This window comes from Pygoscelis adeliae, unplaced genomic scaffold, assembly GCF_000699105.1.
Source record: "Pygoscelis adeliae isolate BGI_AS28 unplaced genomic scaffold, ASM69910v1 Scaffold135, whole genome shotgun sequence".
NCBI classification, from domain to species: domain Eukaryota; kingdom Metazoa; phylum Chordata; class Aves; order Sphenisciformes; family Spheniscidae; genus Pygoscelis; species Pygoscelis adeliae.
Window position 1 is genome coordinate 1,591,759 of NW_008824908.1, and position 23,517 is coordinate 1,615,275.

Consider the following 23,517-nt stretch of genomic DNA (forward strand, 5'->3'; position numbering starts at 1 on the left):
CAGTACGTTTCTTCACTTTATCATGCCAACTAAAATGAGATATAACCCGGCAGTTCTGAGTGAGGTAGTTGATTAGTTACGTGATGTAGTTTCTATAATATGAAACTAATTTTTGTGATATCCCAGGGTTACATCATACTTGATGAGAAGACTTTAAATGTTTATTGCTGTGACAATCCAGAGAAAACAAAATCCATGTTCCATGCTTGTCTTTTTGGCACATGATTGAGTAGAAATCTCATTTAATATTTATAATACTGCACTTATACTACTTGCTCCATTCTTAACTATGTTGAATTGGGATGGTTTAACATGAGAACCTTGGCAAAAAGAGAAAAAAAAGTTTCCATCAATGTTTATGCTAAACACTGATTTTCCTGGTAGTGAACAGTATTTTGCAGAGCATAGGTTCCACAAAACTAGGGAGACAATCTGCCATCTGTCCGTAAGTGTTATCCAAGTTCTGTTGTGTCCCTAGGAAACATGAAATATGACTTAAATAAGTGTGGCAGTGTAAATTATTTATTGACTTGTTACCTTTGAATCTTATGCAAAACTGTTCTCTACGTTCTAGTATTAACATTTTGAACAGCTACTACTAGGTTGGCACCATTGCTGTTTACAGGGAGGAGGGGGGTTTATTGCTCCAGGCTGTCCCAACACCTTCTCTTGTCTCTGCAAAGCAAAGTTATTTCTCGCTGTGCTTCTCTTTCCAAGTGGAAGACGTACAGTCTATAAGATCATTTAGATACGACCTTTGAGCTGTTCGTAGGAGTATAGAGCATAACACAAGTATGCATAAAAATATGCCTGCTCCTAGAAAGCCTTCTATGTTCTAAAAATGCTGAGATGCACATTTAGTGCAGTAGTAGAGAAATGTGTGTGGTCTTCCTTTTATTCAGTTTTGTATAACTGGAAAAGGATACTGGAACTGGCAAGCCAATTAATTAAAATTTACTGAATAGCTAGGAGTAGCTCAGAAGCAGCAAATCCTTGGGCGTGCCACCCTTTGGTTGTCTGCTACCCTACCAAAGCAGTCGTATTCAACAGGGATGGTCCGGCTGATGGAGCCTGAGCTGCTCTTACAGGATGTTTCCCAACAGAGATCCTCGTTGTCGCTAGAGGTTATTGTGCTGCCAAGATGGGTCATGCTCAGGGAACGCTGCAAGGTCTTCTTCCGCCAAATATTGAAGGCAATGTTCTGCAAACAACTCCTACACTCGGTTTACTTGCTTGAAAGAAAAAAAAAATCAAGGAAAATGGAAGGGGATGGGGAATGGATATTATGGGGGGTTTTTTCAGACTTGCATATCTGCTAAGTTTCCAACCAAGGTATTTGTTTTGAACAAGGTATTTTTAAATAAGCAAAATAGTCCATTTAGGAAATGTGGAATACTTTAACTGAAGTTAATTTTTATTTTTAACAAATTCAGAATAAACTTTTATTTGGCTTTAAGGTAGACTTTTTTTTTAAGTGAGGGAAATTTTGACAACATCTATTTTGATACTTCTGAAAAAAACCATTAATGAGACATCATATTCATAAGCAATTCTAAATATAATCAAAATATAAATGTATTGCCTTTTAGATAATGTGGTAAAAGCTCCTGTGCACACCCACAAAAGAGCATGGAGAGACAATGGCGGCTGGAGGAGCCCAAATAATACCTTTCCCTGGCTGCTCCCAGGCCCATCGCAGGAGCGTATTTAGATAACTAAGCCTTAAGCTCTGCTTAAAAGAGCATCATTATAAGGTCAAATATGGGCATGAACAGCAATGGGCTCCTGCAAACTCCAGGAATTACCTTTTATTGCCGAACTGAAATTTAGATTTCCTATCTATTATTATATGCAAAAATTTCCATTTCTGTTTTAATTTCCAGAACTTCAGATTTTGCCAAATTCTCTAGTCTGTCTCTCAAATTCCGGCCTGCTAAGTAAGCAACAGAAACAAGCATGTTCTACATAAGTGGGACAGAGCAATGCTCTAAGCATAAACAGAGGAAGAAGTACTCGAGCGAATTTTCAGAGGGATAAGTCATTTGCAAAAACTCTTTGACTCTGTTTAAACCAGAATGCTGTTGTGCTGACTTTGCACATGGCTAAAACCTGTGTGCATGTGAACTACCCCCTGCCATCTCTCTGCTGCCTTGGTTTCCACTGGAGGGAAGGCTGGATGTGTAGGCTGAGGACGGATGGACCTTGGGAGGCCTGAGGGAGACCGTGGAGCTGGAGCATATTCAGCGATCAGGTCTGATGTACCTTTTGACACTTCTGAGGCAACTGCAGAGAAAAGAGAAAGAGGAGAGGAGAGGAGAGGAGAGGAGAGGAGAGGAGAGGAGAGAGATGATTACTAGCATTCCTTCAGTTTTGTACAGAAGAAATCCATTGTGTTTCACTTGCCAACAAGGACCATAAAAGTGCATGACATATACTTCATTTCTGTAGTTGCAGAAGTCTTACCTTTACTAAATGTCTAAATACTACTTATACATTCTGGAAAGTTTAGGTATAATTTGATTTATAATTGGGATAAATTTAAATTTGCCCGAGGTGGGTTCCTCCAGTTTTATTATTGTCATAACTCCAACTGAAATGGTAATTATCAGTATTTTACAGTGATCTTCAAGAGAAGTCTGACCATGTCTTACTGACAGTACATTTATTCATATATTGCATACAACAATAAATGACAGCCTTTGCTGTCCTCAAGATCAAACTGAGCCACACTGAATTTAAGACAATTGCAAAGAACATTAAAAGTGTAAGTCATGTTACTATTAAATGATGAAGTGTTTTATGCTCTGATTCAGCAAGATATTTAAACCTAATTCTAACTAAAAGTGGTTGCCTTGCTCTATTGCATACCCACAGATTTAAAGTAAATGTGGCTTAAATGTTATCCTGAAATTGAGCCACTGAGCTGTATCTATGCACTTGAAAATGTAGCCATTTTTTGCAAATAATAGCAAATTGCTCTGAAGATATAGAAGTTGTGTTGCATCGCTGTATCTGCTAAATTTGAAATATCTTATTTAGAAGAGTTATGCAATATCTGATGCAGAGAAAAAAATCCTCCTGTGGCAATATGCAACATTTCTCCATTTTAAATATGTATATTCATATTACCCTTTATATGTGCATGCACCACATCTGTCTTCTCATTAATGAAGTTTGACAATTTGTGGCAGAACAGAAAGGGAATCCATTATATTTAGTAACAGAAAACCCATTTCTCATTTTTCTAGTGCCAAGCAGCTGCAATGAAATTGCCTAAACCACTATATCACAATTCGCCACCTTTGTGGTTCTTAAGGTCACCCTCAAGGGTCTTCAATTTCCTTATGTTCACAGCTTGGCACCTGGTAATTTTCAGAATCAGGAAATAGAAGGAAGCTATATATTTTTATTCTGAGAAGGATTTTTCTTTATTTGAGAAGAAATAAATCTGTCAGGTTGAAAATATTAAAAATCAGAAGCTTGACGGGAATAATCACAGCAATATCAATGCCAATTTTGTTTAGCAAACTTTGGAATGAAAATTATCTGCGTGACAAAGAAACTTGCCCTCTCCTTGAAAGAAATTGTCTATGTGCAGGGGAAATTGAACTTTTAGTTCAATAATCAATGGAGTTTAAGAATAAGTTATGGTAATAAGGCTGAAAGGCACCCAGCATTTTTTTTCCTTAAAAAGTTATTCAGTATTCTTGCTGCTGCCAACTTCAGTGGGCTATGTTGGCTAAAATGAAAGAAAATTAAACTTTACTACCCAAGCCCTCCAAAGTTTGCCATTTCCATACGTTCTCATTGAAAAACTAATTTGTTTTATCATCATGGTAAATGTAGGCAATGCAAACTGATTCACAAGTTTAGTCATTAATACTGCCATAGTGTCATAAGAGCATCAGTTTTGTGCTCTGCTGTGTCCTTTCCTGTGCAGCCTCACCAGCTCAGCCCTGCTGGGACTTGCCTTCCCCCAAATCCTCTGCTCCTGGCTCTGGGTCAGCACCTTCAGAGCCTCAAAGCTCTTGCAGGGGAGCGCAGGAGAGGATCTCTGCCGCTCCTTCCACTCCTCAGGAACACGTTTCAGTGGAGACAGCAGTGGTTTTACAGAGGAGGTTACACTAATTACGATTACTTCAGTAATGGGGAAGACAGTGAGATAAAAAGAACTGCCTTGAGTAGTGCTTTGCGCTATTATCTGCTATCATCTGCTGTTACCTTCCCAGAAAAATCAGATCTTCCGAGGAATATTTGTATTTGTGGGGAAGCTGAGAGGATGCCACCTAAAAGGATCATACGGTGAAACAAGTCTAAGATTATGTAGGGCAGGACTGATCCCTCTCAAAGTCAAAGCGGATTTAGAATTTCCATACTATATCAGATTTACCAATATAAGCTATTCTTTTAGAAGTCCATTCTGAGTTTGGGTTTTGCTCTAGTATGAATGGGTAGGTTTCAGTCCAGAATCAGGGATGTGATTTCTTAATACGGTTTGAACAGATTTTTTAACCCCTCTGGATGTGCCCTGTGACTTTGAAAATCGCTTATATTGGTGTTTGCTTGTAACGTACACACAGAGCTTCAACCCAGCCAGTTACCAGTTCAGTGCAAACACAGCCACAGAAAGCTGCATGTTATTAGCAGGTTTTTTTTCCAAGCTGAAGTTGGGCAGGAGAAAGCCAACCTATCAGAGGCCAATAATACGAACTACGGAGATATTCTCCCATGCACACACATACAAAAGCCTAAATCAGAAGCTGCGTCCGCTGCGGGTGTTTTCTTTTTCACGCATCTCGTTGAAGGGAGCAACCTCACTGATAACTCCTATTTCCTCCGCAATGCAAGTGCATTTTTGACGATGTCCTTCTGAGATAATCCTTCTGGATCAATCATGGAATGAGATTTTATGGGACATGTTAATCATACTGCTAGTACAGTAGGAAAAAAGTATGTTCAGAGTGCACCTACAGATTTACTAGGGCAGTTAGTTTTAGTCCCTGCATTACAAAACAACAGACACGTATATACAAGCAAATGCATGTTTTTTTAGACTTCCTCTATGGCTATGGAAATACATAGGTCCTTTTTAAACCAACGTTTTTATAATATATTTTTTGTTGTCAGTGGTTAACAAGTTGACTGTTTTCCTTAATTATTTTAATATTTTAACATCTAGTTATATAACTTTGTCTTATTTTAAAGAATATGAATGTGATTTTTTAATATCTCTGAAAATGGTATAAATGGAGATGTTAATGTTTTCAAGTTTGTTACTGATATTTATTTTATGTTAGTGAAATCTGGCATTTTTGTCTCCAAGTGATATGCAGGTCAAGAACAATGACTATTGTGTGTCATGGATCGTTACTGCATTTATCTGAGGTTTTTATAGTTACAAATTTCCACTGTTTCTCTGATAAAACCTAGTTCAGGGGAGTTACAATGCTGAATAACTGCTCTAGTTTTCATCAGTCTGAGATGTAATAAATCATACTTTCTTAGGAATTTTTTAAAAAGAAGCATTTTTAAAGAATTTTAAAAGAACTATCACTGTATTTCAGCAATGTTGCTATGCTGAGCAGTTGTGTAGTTCAATGGGAAGCTTTTGAAATTAAGCGTATCAGGATTTTAATGGCTACTTTGCAAGAATTGTGTAAATGGTCATTAACGTCAGTAAAATACAAATTGGGAGACGGCATAGCTGTAGCTGAAAAGGGTGGCAATAATCACTAAATCTTTGCAACATTTAATTTCGGAAAGCTTGATTTGAGAATTGTGTTTAAATTGCTGGTGTTGTTTTGGATGTTGTCATACCAAAACCCCAAGACTACCACTTTACAGCAAAGTAAACTGCGTCCCTGCCCCCCTCTTCGCTACTCTTCAAAAAATCCTGTAACTGGCTAGCCGGCTGGCTCAGCTGGACGAGGAAACAGCTAGGCGTGTAGAATCATAGAATCATAGAATCATTAAGGTTGGAAGAGACCTCCAAGATCATCGAGTCCAACCATCAACCCAACACCACCATGCCCACTAAACCATGTCCCTAAGCCCCTCATCTACACGGCTTTTAAATACCTCCAGGGATGGTGACTCAACCACTTCCCTGGGCAGCCTGGTCCAATGTTTAACCACTCTTTCAGGAAAGAAATTTTTCCTCACATCTAATCTAAACCTCCCCTGGTGCAACTTGAGGCCATTTCCTCTCGTCCTATCGCTTGTTACTTGGGAGAAGAGACCGACACCCACCTCGCTACAACCTCCTTTCAGGTAGTTGTAGAGAGCAATGAGGTCTCCCCTCAGCCTCCTTTTCTCCAGGCTAAACAACCCCAGCTCCCTCAGCCGCTCCTCATCAGACTTGTTCTCCAGACCCCTCACCAGCCTTGTTGCCCTTCTCTGGACATGTTCCAACATCTCAACGTCCTTCTTGTAGTGAGGGGCCCAAAACTGAACACAGTATTCGAGGTGCAGCCTCACCAGTGCCGAGTACAGGGGCACGATCGCTTCCCTGCTCCTGCTGGCCACACTATTTCTGATACAGGCCAGGATGCCATTGGCCTTCTTGGCCGCCTGTAAATACACATCAGGTCACTAGATGTCCTCCTCCCACAAAATTTCTTCTCATTCTCACTTAGCGAACTGATCATATTCTCTTAAAAAAGACGTATGACCACGTACAGCGCTAAAAGATCGCCAGTGCAAATTCGTGTAGTCGCAAATGACCTGCGCCTGGAAAACAGCCTCAAGGTAGGTCAGAGCTCTGCACGTATGAAATATATTATTTTCTTACGCACACATTAGGCCTTTAAGGGATGCAGAGGAAATTTCTGTTACAGCAAATGTTGCAGAAGCAGGGCTCCTGGGAAGCTATCCCCTTGTAGGTGACTTATAAAAATCTGGAGTGCATAGACATCCGACTGACTGTGAGTAATATTTTTAATTATCTCTATGCACTGGTTATGTGGCAGTTTCTGTGCACAGACGCATAAATTCTCAAGATGATTATTTCTGTGTTACGTGGCCACTTTCACTTCTGTTTTTTCTTACTGAGGAAATACAGGCTTTTGGTTTATTCAAATTTCCCAGAATGTGCTGTATGGATACAGCCATATTCCTATAGGATATGAATCCCTGCCACTGGAAATGGATAAATATTCATAGTCAGCTAGCGACAGCAATCTGAAGGGCCTGCTGCAGGCACAGTAGCCGGGAGAGCAAGCAGCTTTCCTGCTGCAATCCAGCAAGCCCAGTTAACGCGGGTGGCTGGAGGCACCTCTGGCAACTGGAAGTGGTACGGCGTGGGATGGGGAAGAAAGTGATGCCTGAGGGAAGCCAGTGGGGAGGAAGGATGAATATTCATTTTGGTTTTCCCAGGACCTCCAACAGTTCCTGACTCTCTTGTCACAAGTCATTGAAATTATGCATGCTTCTTGCGCTCAAAAATGGTTTTAAATGCTGACGGTTCTAAAGAGCACCAAAGTAATAATTGTGGTATGTACTATAACTTGAGAAATGAAGTGTACCATGGAGCCAGAGGAAGAACGATATTTTAAACTTTTTTTTGTTATTTCTGGAACGCTGTTATTTCTGGTACTGAGGGCTGGGACCCTATGCTGGGGCACTGTGTAAACAGCGTGTCCCAAGAGTTTACAGCTTAGGTGGAAAAGCAAGGAAAGTCAAGACGGAAGAAAGACAGCTACAGTTTAAAATAGGTTACAGGCTTTTTGAGTGTTACTAATGGAAAGACACAGTAGGGAGATTTTTTTTAAGGCAATGAGTAGCCATATAACGATCTAACTGTAGTGACTCTTTTTAAGATTTCAGCGAACTGTTGACGTTGTTGAGTTTCCAATAAAAACCACAAGATTTTACAGGGATTTGCTAGGATGTGATTTTCAGATCACTGTGTAGAGTTTCATTAAATGTCCTAACATACATCTTCATAGTTCATAACTGTCTGCAACAGGTACGTAGGCAATATCCAGGTTTATTTTAGGGTGAGACTTATTCTGAACAGATTAGACAGCTTAGAGCCTATAAATAAATGAAACAAGACAAAAACATCAACCGTGATTCATGAATTTCAGGAAAAAGTAACAGCCAGTATTGAGAGAGTATAAACTGTCATAGAATTGCACAACGTGAAGGTGGCTTTTATTCAAAGATCACTCTACTGATCTAAGAATAAAAGGGAACAGACATGCTCATTAGCATCCAGGAAAATGTCCTGCAAGAGTCTTGAAAAGACAAAAGGCCAGGTGGGTGAGCAACAGGAATTAATCCTGGAAGGAAGGGGAAAGAATGGGAAGAAATCTGTGTAATTTGAGGATGAGAGATAAAATTAATTTAAAGAATCACAAAGCTTTTAGCTAAAGAAATTAGAATTTTGTTGATTCATCTTCTGGGGCATAGGCTTTTAAGAAATGTTCTATAAAGTCTGGCCTTAAATAAACTCTATAAAAATGAGTCTTCTTACCCCAAATATAGTACTAGTTCCTTAATTGTTACTTGCCAATATCCTATGAAATTCATGCAGTGAAACATAGATCCTGCAGTGTATGTGAAAGTCTCCCCAACTAATCCAATGAACCTGCTATGGAGTAGAGATGAGCCATGAGAAGGCCTATTCAAAAGCACATTGTAAGAAATCTGTGTATTATCACAGATTTATTTTCGAATCATGTTTTTTAGTTTTATTATATTTTTATTATTTCAATCAATTCAATAGCTTGTATCTAACCATGTCCTTCACTGACAGATCTAGGGATTCACATGCTGATATTTTGTCAACACCCAAAGTCAGTCATTGCTTTGCAGCATTAACCACTCCCTTATTCATTATAATTAGAGTGAGGAATAAAATCTACAATAAAAAAGTATTTTAGCTTCTTCATCTGTTGTAGTCTTCATCCACTTGTGTCTTTTCAGCCTCTATGAGTAATTAATCACACAGCAGCCACGGTCTTAGTGTTGTCCCTTGTTTCTTTGCTTTTTCCCATAGCTGCCAGGTTCTTAGATATTTCTGTAATGCTCTTAACGCTCCCTGGCAGGTAAAACAAGACTTGGTTTCCATCTGCCTGCTGTTTACATTTTAGAACAAAGTTTGTTATCAGAATGAAACAGTTTCTAGCACCAGTCTTTCAACTACGTCACCTCAGCCACCAGTTCTGAACCAGCCAGGTAATTTTCTTGGCTTCTACTTGTTGCTGTTTAGCAGAATCAAGGAGCAATATTACGAAATGTCGTGCCTGTAGTGCAATTGCTCAACAGCCAATTTACTGAAAATAAGCAACACAGCAGCACTGAGGAACACATCTCAAAGATCATGTATGTGGTTGTGTGATTTGTTTCACTGGTTTTAGCCTGCTGAGATATGACAGCATATTTAGAGAGTCAAGGTACATTTTCTTGGCAAGGAAGCAGAGCATTCTGACTGTAAAATCCTTTAAGTGAAACACTGCACTGTTTTTTATATCAAATAAGACTTTTATTTTCTGATCATGTTTCTTATTTGAATTCATTAGTGTTCTAAGAACAAAATTACCTGCATATTTATTACTTGGGTTGATTACTTGGGTTGGGTTTCTGCCCAACTTGGAGTTGGGCAGAAATGTGTGGATAACCAGTTTATTTACCGAGGGAAATAAAGATTTTGAGGAAATGGAAAACTGTTGAAAAGTGTTTACCAAACTGGAAATACTTTCAGCTGAAGTAGAAAATAATGTCCAAATATTTTGTTTGACTTCTACATGTAACTTTAAAAAATTACATTGTATATCTTTGTTGCTAAAATGAGTGAAGGGAATAAGCCAAAACCAAACAAAACTTTTCATATTGGGTTGAATAACATATATTGGCTGACATACATTTCTGTTCCAAAAGGATAAATATTACCTGAGAATTGATTTAAATTGCCTCTGCTGCCTTTGTTTTGATTTTTTATTTGGTCTACTACACAGGCAGTACTAATTAATGCTAGATATTGTGTTATGCTGGGACCTCATAGGAGCCTCAGTGTTGCGTTTCATATTTCCTAGCCTTTACTGGTCTGATCTTCATGCTTTTATTCAGCGGACAACTCCCTCTGAAGTCAACAGAGGTATTTCTCAAATTAAAGGGTGCATGGTAGGTACGAGTCCATCACAAGTGGACTTCCTAAATGGGAAGGTGACCAACATACTCTTGTAGCCAAAGAGTATGCGCTGGAATACAGGTGCTGGTGTAACTCCTCCAGGTAAATACTCTGGGTTTGGATAAGCATGAAGGCACATGTTTTCTTGTTTTAGAATATCCCTTTAGAGGGGTAATATCTGTTCTTAGATATAATTCACGTGTAGGAACCATACAGATGAACTCATTTAACAAAGGGGAGATCCAGCAGGTAGTGACTTGTAACCGTAAAAGATAATAAATCAAAATGGTATCTATGCGGTGGGGATCCAGAATGTACTTTACATTTCATGCAAATGTTTGGGTGGAAAGCACGACGTTCTGATGGGTAAGTAAAGCCTTGTCTTAAATAAAGCAAGCTTCTGATTTCTAAGATTCGTTTCCAAGTTAGATTTTTTTTTTGCTGACTTCAAGCCTCCAGGGTACCCATGCAGTAGTACTGTACTGGCTGAGAACAGGCAGATGGTGTTCACCAATCCTTCCACGCAGCCTCATGTTTTATCATGCCAGTATTGTCATCAATTATTTCAGTGTATTAAAACAGTGGTGGATCTCATTTGACCAACTAAGGCCTAAGACTGGAATCACCTGCATGCTAGCTATTTAGTGATGACAAATTTTTGATTGGGAAATGATGAACAGATCATAAACTTTAATGTGGAAAGTGAGGTTACTACATTCATGTACCAAAAGCTTACCAAAAGTATCAAGTTGCACCAGCATACCAACAATCAAAGCTTGCATGGTCAAAATGATCAAGTGTACCAGAGCCTTATGACTTTTCTTACCTGGAAAACTGTGTGAGACATCACGCAGAGTGAAGGGTATGCTTTGACCATAACTGACTACATACTTCACTTTATCGGCTTGCCAGAAGAAAAGCTGTTGTACAGACAGGTCAAAGTCTGCCCTGGATTTTTCCTTTTATCACTCTGCCTACTTCAGTGGATGAGCATACCTATGGCAAAATTTTACTCCTCGGTTTGCATAAAGAGTTTCTTTTAGTAAAATGATGTTGGGGAAAATAAAAATATGAACTTATGATTTTTTTTTCCTACAAACAATGTTTTCCATATTTACACAACTCAGACATTAATGGATGCTAGATATGTGGACAAAAATATTTGAATACATTTTTACTATAATTTCACAAAGGCATGTTTTGCAGAACCAAAGAAACTTTGCAAGATCACAGATACTTGTAGCATAGATTTTTCTTCTTATTTCAAGCTAACAGAAATGCGAAATCTCAGATTTTTTCACCCATATCTATTGCCATTACCGTTCTAACTGTTAGCGGACAAGTAAAACTCTGGTCAGAGGCCACTGGGAAGGTCCTGTTTTGCAGTTACTGCTACCACAAACCACATCATTATCATTAAATGCCAAAGTCTACCTATAGGTCAAGGTCAGGCCAGGAAGATGACTGGGGAAGAAGGTAACTGTCATGGAGCAGTCAGAGTACTCATTTGCATTATATCATCAGAGAAATCAAGTTGAAGGAAGGAACTAAAAAAACCCCTATAAACTGTAATGGTCATGTATAATGAAGGAGTCTCACTTCTAATCAAGTGGACTTTCTATTAATGCTTAATAATTGGTAAAATTGCAGTCCTGTCTTCTATCCATGCACGGGGAGGTATCTTACACAGCAGGACCACTTTGATCAAACAGCACCTCTTGTACCTGACCTTGCGTAAGCAGAAGACATTTCACAAAATGGACTGCATATGGTGTTTCTTAGATGGCGTAAAGCATAAAGCCTGCTCCATTTTCACTTCAGAAGACAGCAATTCAGGATGTAATTGTCACTTGGCATAGTAACCCATAGTAACCCATAAAGAAGGACCATTTGAGATAATAGGAAAGGGATCAAGGAACATAATGACACCAAGTCCATGCTTGTCTTGTTAGTGTACTTTTTCCAGATATTGTTGTCCCAATGTTAACTCTGACCTTGTTCAGTGAGAACAAACATTGGCAGACAGAGACAAACAGAAATGCTTCCATGAAGCATCTTTCCATAACAAAGCCCTGTGCTATAAATGTTTGTGGAACCACAAGAAACTTAAGCTGGGGGAGTAGCACTTGCAGAGAGGCTGTCAGCACATGACTTGTTGAAAATTTAATTCTTTGAATGCATCATGTGGTTTAGGAGGACAACATATTCTAGAGCAATCCCCCTTCCTTATACCTTTTCTTCTGGAAGACAGCACTTCAAGCTCTGGGGCTGCCTTTGTTCTGAATGCTGCTGAGGATGGTGTTACGAGGACAAGAGCCCTTGGCAGGAGTAAGATGTACAAAAAATGTGGAATGATTGGCAGGTACTTTAAGCTTGTAAGGATAAGAAGCAGCAAAACTGGCATGTATCTGAAAGCACAAATAACAGGAAAATTTACTTCACGTGTACAAAATAGGTAGGTGTTTTAATATTAGATCATTAATCCCAATTAATGTTCTACAAAACTGTCACACAAAGCACAGATAAGGGTCCATATTAATAAACATGACCAAAAAGGCAAAAAAACCCCTAAAAACCAACACCGTTATGTAGGTCATACACTTCTGTAAGTAACCAAATTGACATTTGTGAAAAGTAAGGAGTCAGAGTAGCAAAAACAGCAGTAGTACAAACTGTAGCATGGAGTAGCAGCTCAGGTTTAACCCATGCAAAGAACCTGTGGTTTGGGAAGTAGCTAGGATTTATGTACAGTGGGCACTTCTCATGTTTAAAATTGTCGTCAACGTTGTTCACTAGTGGAACTTGAAGTTTCATGATATTCCACTTTCCTGCTAGGAATGTGCTTGGTGCCACCAGATATAAATCAGGTAATATTTTTCTAATTGTTAGCAACAACATGAGGTTTTCTCTCTGTTTTTCTCTTCTAAGTCTTTCTGAATCTTGTTGTGCCTCCTCTTTAATGGAGCTGCTTGTGACAGACACTAGGATTTATGATCAGTGGATACTAATGCAATTTAGGACTTGGGAACTGTAGAACAATATGGGAGGATAATGAGGTGGGTTTATAAAGCCTGCGTGATAAACAACCCAGTTTCTTAATGTTGGCAATTATTCAATAATGAGTAGGGAGAGGAGAGAACACTATTTAGAAAGTGGGCAGCTGTATACCAAAACTGAGCAGTACGAAGCAAGAGTTGTAAGGGGCGGTGCCTTTTACAAAATAGAGAAGTGATGCAGTCTGTTAAGTATTATCAGGCTGGGTATCTTGTGTTTCTTTTAAAATGTGTTTTCTCTGCAATTGCAAGTTCTTGTAGGCATTTTTGAAATTAAACTGCTCATCTCTGTTTGAAGCATACAAGTTTAAACCAAAATGGATCTGAAAAAGCATCAGCAGTCAATCCATAATAAAACCAGGGACAACTCAAGATTTAAACTCGGAACTACTCACATTTTTGGAAACTCTTCTACCATGCCAAAATCCAAAGTCCTGATCCATGTGGAACAGACTAAAGGAGTTAACCTGTGAGAGACAAACTACCCTTGACTGGGTCATGTACACAAATAGAATTTGAATTTTGTTGTCATGTCATATGTTTTGTACTAAACAAAGTTAAACGGAACCATTGTCCCTATTGCTTACTACTTCTGCACTTGTTTTTTTCAATTAATAGCTTCCCCTTCTGATTATATTAACATTCATGTGCAAATCAGAATTCGGCAATATAGTTTTTTTTAAGTAGCTGTTCTGGGGACAGTAATGCTTCAGATACAAGCATCAGCTCATGAAGCATCTCACAGCTTCATGTTTTTTTCTTATCCTAGCCACTAGAGGGCAAAAGACATAGCAATAACTCGGACGTGGTATTCTTTTATATGGTTTTATGTTATGAGTATTGCAAGCTATAGGAATAAGGCAGAGCTGAAGTAGTATCTACAAAGTTTTTTTCCTAGATGGACTTAGAGGTACTTCAGATGACTTGTATGGGGCATAAGTTTGCTATCTTCTCACAAACTGAAAAGAGAAAGAAATAATACATTTTGGGCACACTGAACGACATTTATAGATGATTATAAGTTCAACTTTGTGGGTGAAAGTGAAGTTGTCATTAACTCAAGAGTAATCTCTTTTAGGGATGTGAACGGGTTTTTCAGACTCTTCTTTGCTAACTGCCTTGTGAGGGGTGTGTGGCACCGACCAGCTCCATGCAGCTGCCCTGCTGCCACGAGAAACCTGAAAAGCAACTGCAACAACCCCAACTAATTTTGAGCAATTGATTAGCAAACAGGTTTTGAGTTCAGCTTATCCAGTGATAACACATAAAGATTCTGCAGCTCACCAAATACAGCACTGGAGAATATGGCTTTGAACTTTAGAAGAATCTTTCACCCACTAATAGAACCAACATGATGATGAAACATTTTCTTCCTATGTAGGCCATTATTTATTCTCTTGTAGGCATGCAGCCTTCAGGTGACGGCTTTCCTCTCAAGCTTTAAAGCTCCCCTTTGGTTTTGTCTAATTACAGTGGAGCCTGCAGAAGAGAGAAATCTTGAGATTCTGCAGAAAATCTGCATTACAATAATCTGCTCCCTAAGGTCATGAGAGTAGACTCCAGACTTCTTTTTGTTTAGAAGAATTGTGCTTTTTTTAGTAATTGCTACTGTGTATCAGCATCATCTCTCAAATTTTATTTTGCTCTCTTTTCAATCCGCTAAATATAGCTGTAAGATCAAAGAACCACAACTACCCAAATACAGAAGCCCTGATGTACCTCGCACTCGGTTTAAAAAGACCACTGTAAGATATCATTCTTACAAGGATATTTCTAATGAATGGATTTTCTTTCTCTTCTTCTGCCCAGAAAAGAGGACTTTACTTTGTGAACAAAATCATCTTTCTATTTACCCTCTCTAATATATTGTTTAAAAGACTCAGCAATAAAGCTTCATATTTACATTCCTGATCAATAGTGAAAGCCTTTGAAAGTTTCTATAAGTCTGTGAAAACCAGAACATAGCTACACACCCTGGAAGCAGCGCTGTGAGACCCAAGAAAACCTTAAATACGTTGGCAAATGGAGAAGACCAGAGTGCTTGTTCACTGTGTAACTCTACTCATTTTGTCCATTATGTGAATGAGATGTGAAGAATAATTTCCTGCATCTCCAAGGCCCTAACCCCTGGAAAACAGTAGTAGTGATGTTGCCCACCTCCTGACTTTCAGTGTGGCTTGTCCTGGGCCATTGCACTGTAAACATGCAGAGAAGACGGAGTAGTTGAATATCAGTAAAAAAATATGTATATATCTATCTTACTGGCAGACTTTAACAAGCCTTTGTTGTATATTACATTTTAAGCTCTACCTTCTAGTCTTCAAAATTACAATAACTAATTAGAGGTATGTGAACAGTGTAACAATCTTCTGGCAATAAATTGCAATACACTTTCATAGTTACACGGATTTCATCTTCTGTGAAATGGTCCTTATAAAAACAGTAATAGTTAGTATGTCATGTCCTTGGAGCGTATCAGCAATTAATCCTCAAAATGATCAATGGAGACGATGTCCTTTTCCCTCTGTTTCTGGTTATTTATGTGTGCCCATTAATTAAGCCTAATTTTCTGTTGGCACTTTTCTTCTTAGTGCAATTCAGTTTTAGCATATCTTTCCAAAGACTTATTAATAAGTAGGATCCTTTATATTTATTGTGTAGCACAAATATTTTATAATCCACTAATCTTGACAAAAAGGCAATGCCTTACCAATAAAAAAATGCATGAGGAGTAATGGTTCCTTGCTAATAACTTATTAGGTCAGATCACCCAGTTTGACGTGTCTATCACACTTTAATTTTATCAGATTTCTTCCTTTGGAAGCTACTACTCTAGCTTTTATTGGGATTATTTTTATCCCAGCTGGATCCCTTGCCAAAACCAGCTGTACAGTCATAGGACAAGCAACGGACACAAGTTGCAGCAAGGGAAATTCCACCTGGATTAAGCTAAAATTTCTCCGTGTTAAGAGTGGTTACACAGTGGAACAATTTGCCCAGGGAGACTGGAAGCTCAGTCCCATTCAAAACAGCTGGAGAAGGCTCTGAGCAGCCTGATCCAGGTCTGAAGAGAGCCCTGCTCATGTGGTTGATGACGACCCAAGTTTGCTCAGCAAAAGAGGCAATGTGGAACAGATATGAGGAGACAAGGCTATGGTCAGAATATGAAAGTACTTTAACCAAAAAGCTCTAATTCTCCTGCCTTTTACACCAGTGTCATACCAGTTCCCCCCTGTGCATTCCAGTGCCTTTACAGAGAGCCTAGCAAAGAGGAGCTCCAGCTGAGACCACAGTGCTGTCACATAATTTGTATGTATTTAATTTTCAAATTTCCAGAGTTTGTGCTAGGAAACTGGTAAAGTTGCTGCACCTTACACAGGCAGTGTTTAATGAAATTTGAAAACTAAACAAGCAGCAATCGTAATCAGACAGTAGACAACAAAAGGATAAAGTTAAACTTACTTCTACTCACCCTCACTTCTTGTCTGGTTAAATCATCCATCTTAAGATAAGTTTGGGTCAGGATTGTAGCAATAGGTAAATTGTTGATCTCTATATAATGCTCTGACAAAAATTCTCAGGTTTTGCTGTCTGGTTGGAGCAGGTCACATAAAAACTGATGTGGGGAGACACTACTGCTGCTCTGTTAGTGAAATAAAAGCCCTTTTTTGGTGTTTGCAGCATCAGCAGCTTCAGGCTGTTAAATGGCAGCTGTGGTGTAAAAATAGACACTGGTATTTATTGGAAGCTTAAGCCTGCTGAGGTTTTACAGATTTAGAAAGTTCGCTAACCACTATCAATTAAAAAGACTGCCTCATTCTTGCATAAATTAATCAGACTGATGCACTCCACCACAGGGCCTACTCAAAATATTTATTTTGGAAAAGCCTTACCAGATTTAGTCCAAGAGTGGTACTTATAGTAACAGTCAAGGCTTTTAAACTGCTACAATTATAAGCATTTTTCTAAATATCTTATAAACTTGGCAAGACCGTGTTACCAGTGTCTTAGCGCCTGGTAACTATCGAGCAGGTTCTGAAAGGCGAGAATGAAAAAGCAATACTTAAAACTTACTTTGAACGCCTGGAAGACTGGAAGCATATGACGTACGCATGAGACTTTCTTACATTAAAGATTATGACCGAAAACAAAAGTATTTGTTCCACATTACTGTGAGAGAGAGTAACACAGCCCTTACCCCATATCCTGTTCTTGGAAATGCTTGGATTTAAGGAAGATCACCTGCGTTGAATTCCCATCTAGATTTATGCTAATGGCAAGGCTTCTGCTAAGTTATGTAGTGTCAGGTTTTCATTTATTGCGCTCCTAACGTCCAGAATATTTTCAGAAAGAGAAGCTGCATGTTTTAGTTCTGTACAGGCGACAGTGGTTTCATACAGAGTGCTAGAGAGGTGTGTGTAACTTCCTCTTCAAATCTGTAACTCCTAATTTTGTGGATTCCCATAACTCATTATTGCAAAGGCTTCTTAAAAACTGTCAAAGGCAGGGGGTCTATGTGCTCATCGTAGTGCACTGTGTTAAAGCAGAGACTTACAAGCTGGTTTAGTGAAAATCAGAACTTGTTGACTTTTCTTGGAGATTTATTTAAAGCAATGCTTTGCGGATGGATGTCATGGTGTACCAAAGTGAAAGTGGTGCTACCTTTGCTTACAGTGCTGAGCTGAGCTAGAGAATTTGGATACTGCTGTTTCCTTCCTCTTCTACTACAAATATCCTGACCCCTCTAAAATGGCTCTCTGAGGGAAAATAGAATTGGTAGATGCATTCAGCAGACAGTTAAAGACTGATGAAGGCTTTCTATTAGCAAATATTCTGCAGTGCATACATAAAGATAAAAAGTCATTTTTATGCCACAAAACCATTCAAGAAATGAGAAAGTTTCAAGAATTTTGTTTATAGAAGCTATGATAGAAATATCATCTTATTTTCCATTTCCATGCTGTCTTATTGTACCGGGTCTGGCTGAGATGGAGTTAATTTTCCCCATAGCAGCCCTCGGTGCTGTGCTTTGTATTGGTAGCTAGAAAGGTGTTGGTAACACACCAGTGTTTTGGCTACTGCTGAGCAGTGCTTGCACAGCACCAAGGCTGTCTCTCCAACATTCCCCCCTCACCCCCAAAGGCCAAGAGGCTGGGGGTGGGCAAGATCTTGTGCGGGGACATAGCCAGGACAGCTGACCCACGCTGAAAGGGATATTCCATACCATATGATGTCTTGTTGTGGTTTAACCCAGCAGAGATAAAGACAGTTTAGACTGTTGAGATAAAGACAGTTTAATAGGACAGAAAAGGAAAGGAAAATAATAATAATAGTAATAATAATGATAAAAGAATATACAAAATAAGTGATGCACAATGCAGTTGCTCACCACCCGCTGACTGATGCTCAGCCAGCCCCCAAGCAGTGGTCAACCCCCGGCCAACTCCCCCCAGTTTATGTACTGAGCATGACGTCCCATGGTATGGAATGTCCCTTGGGCCAGTTTGGGTCAGCTGTCCTGGCTGTGCCCCCTCCCAGCTTCTTGTGCACCTCCAGCCTTCTCAGTCGGTAGAGCATGGGGAGCTGAGAAGCCCTTGGCTAGTGTAAGCACTACCTAGCAACAACTAAAACATCGCTGTGTTATCAACATTGTTCTCATCCTAAATCCAAAACACAGCACTGTACCAGCTACTAGGAAGGAAATTAACTCTATCCCTGCCGAAACCAGGACATGTCTGCTCAGCAATAAAAGCTAAAAGAAAGCAGGAGGAGGAGGGGGCATTCATTATTACGACATTTGTCTTCCAGAGCAACCGCTACATGAACTGAAGCCCTACTTCCTGGGAAGTTTTTTTCCATCTTATTTTCTCCCCCTTGTCCTGCTGAGGAGGGGAGCGATAGAGTGGCTTGGCGGGCACCTGGCATCCAGCTAGGGTCAACCCACCACAGTTAAGAATGATATTCCTCAAATTGTGGCTGGTAATGATCTGAAAAGTCTACCCAGCATAATTTACTCTGTAGAAATCATCCTTCAGCGTACTCTGGTGTCTTAATCTCCCCTTACCCTCACAATTCAGTTCCAGAGCCTTCCGCTTTAAATCAAACTAGCTTGGCACATTGTGGATGCACAGTATCGCTAATAGTTACCTTTCATCATTATGCAGATAAGAGAGGTAATTCTGAAGTTTTCAAAGAAACCTTAAAAACACATCATTACTGTAATCTTGTACAGGCAAATAGAATTAATTAATAACATTGACACTGTGAGTTGATTAATCAAAAATACATTGATTTATAGGTTTTCTGACTCTCTGGAAATTCACTAAAAGCATTGTATGATCCCTTGTATAACTGATTTATGAAGTGTTTCATTCAATACAATCTATTAGGTACATACTATTGATAGCTCCTAGCATAAAACAGTGCATACTGGTGCTTTCATTCAATATAACAAAGTACATATACCCACTAAGTGCAAAAAGGGATGGCTTCTTCCTAGCAAAAGAAGGCAGAAACTAATTTATAGAGAGAGTAAAGGGTCGTAAGCACTTATATTTTAATATTTTTACTTAGAATGTTTATTTGTAAAATCAGTGATATAAAAGACACTCATCCTACACTGTATATGAAGTATCACGGGCTCATACAGATAATGCATGTAATGAATATAATTGTCAAAGTGGGTGCTATATTGTTTGTTTATCTTACTGCAGAAAATACTATTTTAGCATAAATATTTAGTGGAATACTACTAAATTCTCCAACCACCTGGCAAATATTTATAAAAGCTGTACCACATTAACTGTGCCTTAAAACAATACTCATCTCTGTCTTAGCTGTGCACTGAATATGTCCGTGGCAGTGGTTTAGTATTCTCAAAGCTCACCATCCAGTTCTTCTTTTACCAGCCACTTCTTCAAAAGTTAATCAAAGCATCAGCCATTACTATAAAAGAAGAGAGACATGCCTTTATTTCTTTAGTCTAATGATAAAGTAGTAACCTAGCATTAATTATAAGCCACATGGCAAATTATGAAAAATAGCAATGCCCTGAAGTATTTATCACAGAATAACATCCCACAGAGGAATAATACATTAGCTAATCGCATCTGGCAGACCCCCCACCCTCACCCCAAGCATGTTGCAACCTCTCTGCTCCTTGGATCCTCTGTCCCACCTCTTCTTTGCTTTTTTTCAGTGGCCCTTTTTCAAGTTCTGACTTTTCTTTTTTTTAGGGCTATAAAAAAACCTATCTGGTGGCTCTGTTTGGAGCTTATACCTAATTTCATAACAACGAACACGAAAACTTCTCCTTCTCAGCGCCATCTTTTCTCAAGAATGCATTTCAGTTACCTAAACAGATAATTCTCATTCGCTAAAAGTGAAATATTAACATACTAAAAAAGGCCATTGATGCCTGCTAATTCTCAACATTTTTTTCTCATTTCAGACATAGTTTTTGATTGTCATATGTTTTCAATTTGTAGCCATTTAAAACCTTGCCCTTCTTTGCGGCAGAATGAAATTTGGCTTTAATGATTGTCTCACTGTGATGGGTGCTGCCCAGATTTTTCTTTCCAAAAGCCACACCCTGCTGGTGCTTTTTTATTTGCCCTGCGCTTAGACTAATAAAACAAAAATCAACTGAAAGGATCAGACTAAAATTATTCCATATTTTTTTGAAGTTGAATTGCATATTTCGTGAAAGCGATTCATTTGCTGGCAAAGTACAACAGTGTTAAAGAGCCAGGAACAACTTTACTGAATCATCAGGTTGCTTAGAAGTCTTTACAATATTGTCAAAATTAAACTCAAGAGAAATGAAAAACATTCCTTTTAAAAAAATCTGAGTATTTGTGGAAAAATATTCTGATTGCTAGAAAAGGTAGACTGTGCGTCTCCTCTTGCTGATATATTTCTTAACTGATATGAAGAGCAAATAGGCCCCAGCGGTAGCCTTACTGAAAAGGGCTGGCTAAGCAAGATGGCCTCATCTAATATTTTTACAACTATCTTATATGGGCTGCCAAGGGCAGTATCTGTCCCATTGTTGCCATAAAGCTGATTGAACAAATCCTTAGGGATTAATCTTAAAGGATTTTTTTTCAGAAAACTGTGATTGTGTGAGAGAGAACATAATATAAGATACAACCTTTTATTCTATTTTCCCTCCCCTGAGAAGGACGAATAAGAAAAATTCTCCAAATGTCACTTTCAGACTTTTTGTGATGTATGTGTGCGTTTTAGAGATAGGCACTAAACCAGATATGTGCGCATTTTCTGGTTTATTCAGAGAAACCAACACTGTTTTCTGACTTCCATCATTGTCGTGGTTTAACCTTAGTCAGCAACTGAGCACCACACAGCCGCTCGCTCACTCCCCCCACCCCCCCACGTGGGATGGGGGAGAGAATTGGAAGAGCACAAGTGAGAAAAACTCATGGGTTGAGATAAAAACAGTTGAAAAATTGAAATAAAATAATAATAATAATACACAAAGAAAGTGATGCACAGTGCAATTGCTCACCACCCGCCGACCGATGCCCAGCCAGTCCCCGAGCAGCGGTCACCCCCCTGGCCAGCTTCCCCAGTTTATGTACTGAGCATGACGTCACATGGTATGGAATGTCCCTTGGTCCAGTTTGGGTCAGCTGTCCTGGCTTTGCCCCCTCCCAGCTTCTTGTGCCCCTCCAGCCTTCTCAGTCGGTAGAGCATGGGGAGCTGAGAAGCCCTTGGCTAGTGTAAGCACTACCTAGCAACAACTAAAACATCGGTGTGTTATCAACATTGTTCTCATCCTAAACCCAAAACACAGCACTGTACCAGCTCCTAGGAAGGAAATTAACTCTATCCCTGCCAAAACCAGGACAATCATTTTTTGATAATATATATCCCCATTTCTGTTCTGGACTTCACTGCTGAGATTTGGACAGAAAGTGAAATACTATCTTTAAAAAGTTCATTTTGTAGGAGTCTTCAGCTACAGTCAAATGTGTTAATATATCTATGAACTTTTTTTCCAGTCTGGAAGTTTGCTCAAAATATTATCTCTTTATCAGTGTAAGCATATACAAAAAGCAGTCCTTTTGCTATACATTAGACTACATCATTCTCCGCAGTAGTGTTATCACAGATAACTTCAGCTGGGTAGACATTGTTCTACCAAATCTCCACATTCTGTTAGGGAAAACTGAGATTTCACTAGGTTGAAATGTACTGCAATAATAATAATATATGGGAAGATTTACATAATTTAAAACTTCTGGGCCTATAATGACATTAAAATATTGATAATATTTTAGTAATATGAAAACATTTGTTTTCTGCAATTTTAAAACAGTAAACAGTTCATAGTTAGACATCTTTTCCATCTTCCAATGTGTGACTCCTTCAGCTGCCATAAAATGTACCTTTCTTTAATCTGAAGACAACATCATTGCAATTTCTAGAGAGATATGTTCTGCAAAACCAGTTTTGTAGTAGCTCATGGATAGAGTTCTGAATAAGTGTAAAAATGATGTGGTTACTTTTAGGATTAGGCTAGAGGATTTGATAACGTAATTTATGTTATCATTGCATGAAGAAGTGATTTTTTTCCTCCTATTTTAGATTTGTAAGTAGCAACATTTTTAAAATCTGTGCTATGCTCTGAAAACCTATCTTCAAAGAACCATGCACCAACCAAGCCAAAATTGCTGTCTTGTGCAGACCCTCACCTCATACACACTAAGGTGAAGCTATATGAATTACAGAACACTGAAAAGAAGTAAAATATCTCTGCTTTGCAGGTCTAGGGTGGGGAAAAATACAAGATCACTGTGGTTTATGTATCGTTTGCCATACGTACAAGCTGCCGCCTGGAAAGCTAACAGCTCGTAGCGAATGTTTGTTTTTCCTTCGCAGTCAGCAGTTGTCTTTGACCAAATAAGCCCAGGAATGTTTGTAATAAACTAGAAATACCCTCCAAGCACTTACTGAAGGATACGCAGTAAATCTTTCAGTCAAGCTTCAACAACAACAACCACAAAAAGTGCTAGCAGATCTTTCTTAAGCAGGAAGATACTGCCCTTTCTTAAAAAATTGAGTGAGTAAAGTAGTCTTAAGAGAAAGTTCCCCGTTATGGATCATCTATAAAAAGAATAAGAGAGATTAACATTGAAGGTGTTTCAGGGCTATAAACAAGTAACTTGTGCGCGTGTTGTGCTCAGAGCACAAATAGGACCAGGAATTCGAAGCACCCCTCGCTGACCAGCATATACGTATATCATTGGTCTGGTGTAATGAAGATAACCTGATAAAGGTCATACTATGACAGTTTTTTTTTTCCATTGA

The 23,517-nt window shown here is 38.9% G+C and overlaps 1 long non-coding RNA gene across 2 annotated transcripts; it reads right to left on the reverse strand.

The window, feature by feature from the left end:
- Positions 1–1,787: 1,787 nt before the first annotated feature.
- On the reverse strand, positions 1,788–16,849 carry LOC103917724. 2 transcript variants are annotated; one of them, XR_663641.1, is made up of 4 exons: positions 16,658–16,849; positions 14,470–14,664; positions 13,581–13,652; positions 1,788–2,283 (listed from the first exon to the last, which is right to left on the reverse strand). It is a non-coding gene; the product is annotated as an uncharacterized LOC103917724 (long non-coding RNA). The 2 variants fall into 2 exon arrangements; XR_663642.1 differs by having other exon boundaries at positions 16,648–16,849.
- Between the last annotated feature and the right edge of the window lie 6,668 nt (positions 16,850–23,517).